The 10,976-nt window shown below is 45.6% G+C and overlaps 1 pseudogene; it reads left to right on the forward strand.

The window, feature by feature from the left end:
• LOC114025288 overlaps positions 1 to 5,223 on the forward strand; it is a 74,666-nt pseudogene extending 69,443 nt beyond the window's left edge.
• The last annotated feature ends 5,753 nt before the right edge of the window (positions 5,224 to 10,976 follow it).

Raw genomic sequence — 10,976 nt, forward strand, 5'->3', positions numbered from 1 at the left:
CAATAGCTCAGGAATGAAGTAAACAGTCTGTTAAACAAGAAAATCAACAAAAATAAACTCAAAGTAAGCACAAAAGACATTTTGAAAATCAGAAGAGAAATAGCCAGAATATAAAAACTAAAAGAAACTAAAAGTTCTTTTAAAAGATAGACAGAATTGTAAAGCTTTTAATCTGCTTAAAAAGAATAGGGAGGGAATTTGGATATCCAAAAAATGAACAAGGTAACATCACAACAAATAAGAAATAGAATTTTTATAACCTAGTGCAATGGTGTCAATCTCAAATGGAAACAAGATCTCTGTGGGCTACAGATTGACCTAGAAAACCACAAATTAACATTATCTATCTGGTTTTGTGTTTTTCTTTGTTTTGTTAAGTGTTTTCCAATTATGTTTTCATCTGATTCAGGCTGAACTGAGTAGTTTTGCTGGGGAGCATGAGAGTACTATAAGGATGATTCTTAACCAAACAAGAAGTAGAGCCCAACAAAAGATAAGCTCATTTTGGTTACATAAAGTTAATAGGGTTTTGAATGAACAAAATCAATGTAACTTGGGTAAAAAGACACGCTGATGATTGGGGAAAATCTTTGCATCAACTGTCTCTAAACTGTGTCTCATATCCTAGGTATATAAAGCACTAACAGAAATACATAAGAATCAAGAATAGATAAATTGTCAAAAGAAATGAATGATTGGTTCCCAAAAGAATTGCAAACTATTAATAGTCATATGAAAGATTACTTTAAATCACTGAAAATAAGAAAAATGCAAATAAAAGCATCTTTGATGTTTTACCTCACTAACAAATTGGTAACTCTAACCTTCCTTGTTTTACAGAAGAGGAAACTGAGATCCAGGGAGGGTAAATGACTTCCCTAAAGCCAGGTAGGGTTTGAACCCAAGTTCTCTGACTTTGGAGCAAGTAATCTTGATTTGTTCTCATTGTCTCTGCAGCTTTGTCCTTACTTTGGCCATAATATGCATCTGTCCTGCCACTCTGTACTCATCCTGGTACCTAATACACACCTGTCCTACACTTATGTACTTCCCCTCACTTTGCCCCTTTCCCCTATGCACAACTGCTTTCAATCTCTGTACATAACCTGGGACTTATATACAACTGCCCTGCACCTTGGTATCTGCCCCCTCAGTCCTAATAAATATCTGAGCTGAGCTTCTGTATTAACCCTGAGCACTAACTACATCTGCATGCATAGCTCTCTTTACCCTTGAACGAACCATACGTCTTTTGTGTCTTTGTGTTGACTCCCCCACCCCACCCCACAATTCCCTTAGAAACATTATACATAAACTTCTGGTTTTACACTTACCCTCCATCTGTATTAGCCCTGTAGGACTAGCTATAGTCCGTAGACTTCCTAACACACATTAGTCATGCCCCTCTGCACTTTATCTATGACCCTGGCAGCATTCTCCACTGGCTCTCCTCTTACATCAGCCCCAGTAAACATTGATTTGGTTCCTTTAGTCTTACCTTCACCCCAGATGACATTTGCCCAGAAAGTCTCTCCTTACATTTTGTCTCTGTAATATAATCCGCCCCCTCCCGCATCATCCTCCTAATAGTAATAATCACCCCACACAAATTAAAGATGGTATCAATTCTGCCAAACTCTCCTCTTCCTGTGTTCCTTGGATGCTCTGGAAATGTGATTCAGGTGACTTATGGAGTCCTGGAAGGGAAAAAATTGGTTTAATAGATTTATTATAGGCAGGCCTCAGGTTGGTTCAGAATGGGGGCAACTTAGCCCCCCAGGGATTGGACAGAAATGAGACAACAGATGGATGTCTCCACGTCCATCTGGGACATGATGGGGCGAGGGAGAGATGGCATGGGAACTAGAATCTAGTGTCACGCAAAAAACAATGTCTAAAGAATATGGGTTCATCCTCAGGGAGAAGTGAGGGTAATAGGCAAGGAGTGGTCTGGGGTCAGGAGAGGAGTGGACAAAAAGGATCCAGGTATAAGACAAGGTGGCTGGTGGGAGAAGCCGGATTGTTCCCAGAACCTGGATATGAGTTTATTGTGGGCCCAGCTGACCTGATGCCAAGTTGCTTTTCAGTGGATCTTCCTCCAAGTCTCAGGCCATGATTGACACAGAACAGTGGTCGAGCTAGGCCTCTTAGAAGGAGTGGTAATTATTACCATAAGTATCAGCATGCATATATAACATTTTAGGATTATAAAAACACTTTCAAAATAGGAACCCTGTTTTGTTATTCAACTTTGCCCTACAACTCTGTAATTTCTCTTAGCCTTTCGATACACGTCTACACTTCAGGTTTCTAATTATTATCATCCCAAATAAACATCTGTCCTATGTGTCTATTAGATGTAGATTCTACCTCCCATCTCACCACTACCTCTATACCTATCTTGACAATATCTTTGTACTTAACCTCAGAGGCCCAATAGACATACTCACTGAGTCTGTGGCCCTCTGTTCTCTCCAACATCACCTGTAAACACATCTCCCTTGCAGCTCTCTAGGAACCAGAGGCTATAGAATTCCAAAGTTTGGAGAGGATGACAGAGGACATCTAGTCCAACAAGTCACTGAACAAAGTCCCCTCTTAAATGGCTGGATAAAGTGTCCTCCTAGCTTTTCCGTGAAGCCCTCTATTGGAAGGGAAAGCTACCTCCTCCTGAGGAGTGTAGGACAGGTAGCAACTTCTACTTTTTTTCCCCAAAAAGTCCATGGTTTCTTCCTTACATGAAGCCAAAGTCCATCCATTTGTAAATTCCCCCGATTGCTCTTAGTTCTGTCCTTGGGAGCCAAGGAGAACATGTTTGATCCTGTTTCGACATGGCAGGCCTTCAGGTTCTCAAAGCCAACTATCTTAGCCCCAGTCTAAGTCGTCTTTCCAGCCAAAGCACCCCTAATTCCCAGCGATGATCTTCCTGTGGCATAAACTGGAGTCCCTTCCCCATCCTGGTTGACCTCCTGAGGCCTCTTACTCTTCACTGTCCTTGCCACATCGTGGTACCCAGAATGGACCACGGCAATGCAGAAGTTGCCTGAGCCAGGGAGAGCATTTCAGGAATCTCCCTGCCTTAGTCTTGGCCACTTCTCTATCTTTTAATTGCACTAAAGATCCCATTAGTTGTTTTGGTTGCCTTATGACGTTGCTGAAACTTCATGGGCTTGCCAACCATTGAAACACTCAAACTTTCTGGAGATGAAGTCCTGCTAGCCACAGTTTCTTCATCCCTTCAGAGCAGGAGGTTCAGTGCCCAAGTTAAAACCTGACCTAATATTACCTGATTGAACTGAATTTCATTCAGGTAAGCTCTGTCCAAGGTATTTTTGCACTGTGACTCATTCATTGTGTTAGCTCTCTCTTCTAGCTTTGAACCCCCATTCCATAAGTCCTGTGCCTCTCGACCTACTTCCTACCCTAATGCCCAGTAGCCTTGAACCTTTGCTATTACTGTTCCTCCTCAAATACATCTTCTCTGCAATCTCTGCTCACCCAGGACCCCTAATTGTGAGGGACTGTCTGATGTTGGCAGCTGCCAGTTGGGTGCTGTGGCATGGGTAAGGTAAGATCTGGGTATTTTGGAAGTCGAGGCAGGGACTGTGGTAGGCAGAGTCGTGTGTACTGGGATGGGCTGGATTCGGAGAAGCCATGAGGCAATTGGGCAGTGCTCTGTGACTTAAGCTGGGTGCAAGGAAGTAGCCGAGCCTGAGCTCCTGAGGCAAGGGGTGGTGCCACGTGGGAGTGGGATGGCAGAGGACTGAGTTCCCTCTGCTTAGTCCCCTCCCTATATGCAACGTCATCCCCAGATGCCTCTTGTGACCTTCCTGACCTTGTGCAGCACTGACCCAGTCCCCTCCTGAGTCTGACTTCCTAGGTCACGTACTCTTGTCTATGCGTCAATCCCAGATGCCTCCTTCCTGTATCCAATCCTGGCCTCCTACGTCACTCCCTCCCCCTTGGTGTGCTAAACTCAGACAGCCCCTTCCGGTATCTGACCCTACAATCATTGGCTAGTAGCGGGCTGGGGAGGAGGGGCTAAGTAGGTACTTAGGAACAAGCGTGGTCAGAACACACGTGCGCTCTCCCCTGGCTCCTGCTCTGTTGCTCTGGCCTTGCTGCTTGGGCTTGCTATGATGGTTTGCTGTGTTGGCCTCTGAATAAAACTCTGGTGTTGGTGCCTTCCGATGGCTTGTCTCTGTGTGGTGATCCGGCTGAGGACCGAGGACCTAGGCATGGGTAAGACTCTGGCAGTGCACTTCTTTTAACGGAAGTGGGTACTGGCGCATGACTGGCAGAGGGTCGGCGTGCGGCCCGTATACCTAATATACCTTCTGGCACACTTATAATTAACCCTTGACCCTCCTACATATCCATTCTACCCCTCAGTCCTGATATTTCCACTTAAGGCACTTCTACACTATCCTGGCCTCAATATGCAGGTGATCCACACCATGTTCTTTGTCCATTGTTCCCCGAAGACATATCTTCGGTAACTCTGTTCTTGTCCTAATCTCTCATCTCATCTCCATCTACCCTGGGTATCCATGCTGACCTGCTACACCCCAAGTACTCACAGTGCTTCTCCAATGTTTATACTTACCTGAGGTAAGTATGTCAGGTTCAGAATTAGTCCAATATCTACCATGTCCATTCAGGAACTAGTCCTTTGTCTTCATCAGCTGTCTGTACATCCTGGAAAGATTTCATTGCAGAGGTGAGGCAGACCGTGGGCTGGAGGAGGGAGGAGAAGTTAATATGATGGACTCATTCCTATCAGAGCTCAGGCCATGGCCAGTGCAGAGTGCACAGGGATATGGGGATTGAATGTTAGGGATTGTCAGACAAAATCAAGAAGGAGAGGGAGGTAAGCCAGCAGACCTTAACCTTGGAGAGGGATGAAGTTGTACCAGGCAAGGGAGCTTGGGCATGGGGCTGGGCAGAGGGAAGAGAGAGAGGAGAGCTCCAGCAATTCCTACTCAGGCACAAGGCAGAGGTCGGAGAGAGCACAAAGAGATGGGAACATTTATGTGGTCACCAGCAGAAAGGCCAGGGACAACCTGTCCCAGGACCCCAGTGGGACCCACTGTCCTGATTCAAACTTGTTCCTCCTTGTACACTGAGTTCTTGCTCTTTGCCCAACCCTTAGGCCAGAATTGGTTCCTAGGATGGTGGCGAGCTGCCCCTAGAGATAGTGGCTGTGATTACTATCAGCAGTAACAAACTCATAGTTTTATATTTTAAGCTTCACTAAAGACTTTCCTCACAGGCATGTATGTTGTGAGCCGTGTCTGCCCTGCACCTCTATACTTGCCCTCAGTACTCCAATACATACCTGCGCTTCTGTTGTCTCCCCACTGTCATCCCAAATACATATCAGTCCCACTTATCTGTTATTCTGCCCCTCACCCCACACACACCTTAACTAGATCTTTGTACTTAGCCTCAGCTACCCAATATACTATGGCCTGACCTCTGTCTTCTCCAGCATCACTGTAAACACATCTTCCCTGCAGCTCTCAAGTCCCCTGAAGCTCTGGAATCCCATGGTTGGCAAGGAAAAAAAGGGCATCTGGTCCAAGAAGTCACTGATCAAGAGTCCCCTCTCAATGTCCGTGGAAGGCCTTCTAGCCTTGTCTTGAAGCCCTCTATTGGGATGGGGGAGCACATTCCACTTGGGGACAGCCCTAATGGCTGCCTAGTTTCTTCCTTGCATGAAGCCAAAGTGTCCTTTTGTGACTTTCCCTCCTTGCTCCCAGTTCTGCCCTCAAGAGGCCAAGAAGGACAAGTCTCACTGTGCTGCCACATGGCAGGCCTTCAGATTTTCTAAGTCAGCTGCTTTAGTTATCCTCCAAGCCTTCCCTTCTCCAGCCTAACCACCTCCAATTCCTATAGATGATCCTCATTTGGCATAATCTAGCATGCCTTCCTAATCCTGGTTGCCCTCCTCTGGCCTCCAAGGTTTCCATTGTCCCTCCCAGAATATGTTGCCCAACGGGATGTAAATACTGTACTGTATTTACACCCATATTGTAAATGTTGCCAAGACAGAGCAAAGTAGGATTCCCCCTTCCCTAACCCTGGTCACTCTTCCTTCTTTTCATTACAATGAAGGCTCCATTAGTTGTTTTGGTTACCTTATTTCATTGTCAACATGTATCAGGTTTGCCATCCACTGAAACGATAAGATGTTCTGGATCTGAATTGTTATTATCCATAGCTTCCTCATCCTCTGTTCTTTCTGAATAGGAGGTTCAGAGCCCAAGTTAAAACCTAATACTAGGCAGGGGGCCAATACTCTCCTTTCTATTATCCCCACCTCCAAATGTTCATCAGCCCACCTTACCTCTCAACACTTACCTAGGGAGTCCTGAATGTATGTGAAATGTATCCATTCACAGCCTGTTCTCCGTGATGTCCTGCAAATGTGTCACATCCTGAATAAGGGCTACTGGAATGGAAAGGTGAATACAGGACCTACCTTGCAGGATTGTTGTGAGGAACAAATGAAATCATACTTATAAAGCCTGGCACATATTAGGCACTGTATAAATGCTTATTTCCTTCCCTTCCCCTTTGATGGTGACCTTAATCACCATTTGTACTAGAGTTGGAGCCCTATCTCACCCACCCTTTCTCCAGCACCCAGACCCATGTTTATCTGCTGCTCCCTAAATATTCATTAACACCCCTCCACCCTAGGAACCTCCTTAGGGAACCTTGAATAGGCACCAGGCCTGGAACTGGTCCTGTGCCAATTCTGTCCATCCAGATCCTAGACCCTTTGTCCTTCTAGGTTCTCTGGGTGCTTAGGAAATGTGCCAAAACAGAGGTGAGGGTGACCAAAGAAGAAATTAGATCCATTACCAGAACTCAGGCCATGGAAGGATTGTCCACAGAGTGGGTTTGTCTGTGACCCAGAGACCAAAATACCTCCCTCTCCATCCAAAGGTGGGACAAACCAAAGGCAGCAGATCAATGTCTTGGCAGGCCAAGCCCAATATGGAGTTGGGTGGGACAGAAGGCGATAGTCACAAATCACAGGATCATAGAATCCTAGGGTCGTAGGGTCCTTAGGAGGTCATTGGATCCAACTTTCCTCATTTTATAAAAGGAAACCAAGGCCCTAAAATGGAAGTTATTTGTCCAAAGTCACACATAGGTTCATCCCTGGATCTAGAGCTGGCAGGTCCCTTAAAGGCCCTATAGTCCAAATCCCTTTATTTGACAGAGGAGGAAATGGAAGCCATGGGAGATGAAGTGACTTGTCCTAAGTTACATAGGTAGTGACTGACAATGTCAGAATTTGAACCCTGGTTATCTTGGACACCAAAGTCAGATTTTTCCCACCATACTACCCTGCACAAAGGTTCATTCTCAGGGAGAAACTGGGAGACACAAGCTCCCAGGAATGCCCTTGGGTCTGGAGAGATATCAGTATCCAGCAACTATAGATGAGGCACAAGACTGGAAGGTAGTTACTTGGTCACTAGCCACAAGGAGGTGGATGGTTCTTTGGTTACTAGGTACAAGGCCAGAGCCTTGTTGTTCCTGCAACCAGGATATGAGGTCTTAGTGGGCCCAGCTGATTTGATGGGGAGTTCCTCTTCAGTGCCCATAGTGTTCCTAAAAACCCCCTAAGCCTCAGGCCAGGATTAGTGCTCAGGATAGTGGCAGGGCTGGACCCAGAAGCATCGAATATTATCATCATCATAATTAATAGTAACTCATTTTTATATTGTTTTAAAGTTTACAAAGCCCTTTCCCCATAGGAGACCTGAGTTATGACTCACATCTGGACTTCCTCACTCCCCTACTACACATCTGTACTTCAGCTCTTTTCTTAACATAATCCCAAATACCATCTGTCCCACCCCACCGTTCTTGTCAATAGCACCTCCCAGCCCCTGCATGTCAATTCTGCATCTTTGTACTTATCCCCAGTTGTCTGAAACTTCTAGAGCACAGATTGTATCGATCATAGATTTATTTTTAGAGCGAGAAGGGCCCTCAGGGGCAATCCAACCCTCTCATTTGACAGAGGAGGAAACTGAGGCTTAGGTAGGTGAAGTAATTTGTCCTGGGCTACAAAGGGATACATTTCAGAGGGGGTTTTGAACCCAAGTCTCCTGACTCCAGGATTAGTGCTTTATACCTCTTCTCACACAGAACTGCCTCCCACACCATCCCTCCAATAAGTCTTTCCTTACCCTTTCCCCTAATTGTTATCTGTCCTAGAATTTCTTCATTACCTACTGACCTCTAAATACTCATTCTCTTTACTTGCCAACGATCCTCCAAGCGTGTACATTAGTGCCAGAATTAAATGTAGTGTCAATGTCATCTATCCTCCAGATGTGTACATCAGTGCTAGAATTTGTCTAATCCGGATCTTGTTTCCTGGTCTTCATTGATTGTCTCTAAGTCCTATAAATGAGTCACAGGAGAGGTGAGGGAGGGAGAAATAGGTACAATAGGCCAGGCATAACTGCATCTAAGGCCATGGTATGATAGGTCAGCCTGGGGTGGGATTGGGTGGGAGGTACCCAGGCATCAGGAAAGGCTTCTCACAGAAGGTAGGTTTTTAGCTGGGACCTAAAGGAAGTCAGGCAGCGATAAGGAGGGAGAGAATTCCAGGTGTGGAGGACAGCCAATGAAAATGCCTGGAGTTGGGAGATGGAGTTTCTTGTGAGAGAAACAGCAGGGAGGTCAGTGTCACTTGATTGCAGATGATGTGGAGAGTGGGAAGGGGAAGTAAGGTGTAAGAAGACTAGAAAATTAGGAAGGGATCCTTTCTAGAAGTGCCCAGAATGAACCATACCATTTTAGATGTGACTCGAGCTAGGCAGAGCATGATGGGACCTCCCCTCTCTTGTCCTGGCCATTCTGCCTCTCTTAAGGCAGCTCCACTAATAATCTGAATGCTTTATCACACTGTCGATACTCACTGGGCATGCCAGCCACTGAACTATGCACAGACTTTTGTCAGATGAGCTGTTATCTCGTTGCCCATAGGTGGCGCTTCTGAGACAGATGTTTGGATCCCAAGGTTAAGACTTGATATTCTATCCAATTAAGTTTTATTTCACTGGATTTGATCAAGCACTGCTGAAATCTTTTTGAATCCCATTATCCAACGATCCCGCTTAGCTTTGAACCCTCATGTATACCAGTCCTCTGACGCTGTGCTTGCCTTCCAACCCAGTAATGTGCATTGGCCTTGAACCTTTGCTGTTACCTTGCCCCTCAAACACACCTGCCCTGCACATCTGGACTTACCTGCTGCCTTTTAGACCTCCGCTGTACCTCCGGAACTAACCCTAATCCCTCGTAGATGTCAGTCTTGTCCTGAAATCCTGCCATTTGGGCTTACTGCTGGTACATTAAGTTTGGTACTGACTGAGGCTCAATATTCACCTGTTCTATGTCCCGGTTCTTACCGGAAATCACAACTCCTCCTCCCCATGCTATTCACCATCTCTCCTTGATCTCTTTCCTTGCCCTTAATTGCCATCCATCCTGGAATTTTTTCATTACCCATAGACCCATAAATACATAATGTACCTCCTTACTTACCTGTTGTCCCCTAAGCATACATTGGTTGTAAAAATTCAATGTGGTATCAGTGATGTACAAGGAGTCCCAAGTCCGGCACTAGGGGAAGGAGTAGGACCAAGTAAGATAACAGCATGGACAGTATGTTACAGTGGATAGATACAGTGCTGGACCCTAAGTCCTGCCTCAGATACTCATTAACTGTATGTTCCCTGTCAAGTCACTTAACACTCTGGGTCTCAGGTCCCCCATTTGGAAAATGAGTGGGTTGGTCCTGAGGACCTCCAAGGTCCTACCTTCCTAAGAGAGAGGCTATGCCTGAGGAGGCAGCAGCTGTCTGTGTGTTGGGGTGGGAGGGAAGTGGGGTGGGAGGGCCAACATTCCACCAGGAATTACAGGGCACTACAGGGCCAGAGGTCTATTGTTCACATAATGCAGTTATGAGGTCATTCTGGGTCTACAAGATCTGATTGGTCCCCAGGACAGTGGTAGGGCTTCCCCTAGAAGTAGTCACTATTATTCTCTCTCCTTAGGGAGGGCAGTACCTTACATTTTGGTAATGTTTGAAGACAAACAAAGCACTTTATTCTCTAGAAGATTGCCTTGTGACTTACCTCTGCCCAGCACTTCCTACTAGCCCTTAGCCCCTCAACATACATTTGCACTTGGGTTCTCCCCACACTCTGGGCCCAAATACACATCTGTCCTATCTATCTATGCCTCTGATTGCCTTATCCTATATACTTACTGGGCTAGTCAGATTTCTCTCCTAGGAACTGCTGTCCAGTCACTCTTTGCTCCCACCCTATATGTTTGAAGTAGATATTTTGAAAATAAGTGTAAGTTTTATTTCATGAGATTCAGGTAAAACTTGTTGAAATCTTCTGGGATCTTGATCTTATCATCCAAAATGGTTTATCTAGTATTCTTCTTAGGGAGCTGCTAGGTGGTGCTGCAGTGGATAGACTGCCAGGCCTGGAGTCAGGAAGACTCATCTTCTGGAGTTCAAATCTGGCCTCAGATACTCACTATCTGTGTGATCCTGGGCAAGTCACTTAACCCTGTTTGCCTCAGTTTCCTCATCAGTAAAATGAGCTGGAGAAGGAAATGGTGAACCACTCCACTATTACTGCCAAGGAAGCCCCCAAAAGGGGTCACAGACCTAACTGAAACGATTGAATAACAACAGTATTCTTCTTAGGTTTGAACCCTCATACACACCAGCTCTGTAACTCTGTTCTTATTCTGTGACCTGTTAATGCACATCAGTCTTAAACCTTTGCTGTTACCCTGTTTCCTCAGATGCAACTGCCCTGAACATCTGGACTTACCTGCTGCCACTAACACACACCTCATAGCACCTCTATAGCTAACTTTAGAAGCTTGCAGCCTCAAGGCCTACCTGTGACCCTAGTGTA

The sequence above is a fragment of the Vombatus ursinus genome, unplaced genomic scaffold, assembly GCF_900497805.2.
Source record: "Vombatus ursinus unplaced genomic scaffold, bare-nosed wombat genome assembly UNPS02004596.1, whole genome shotgun sequence".
NCBI lineage: Eukaryota > Metazoa > Chordata > Mammalia > Diprotodontia > Vombatidae > Vombatus > Vombatus ursinus.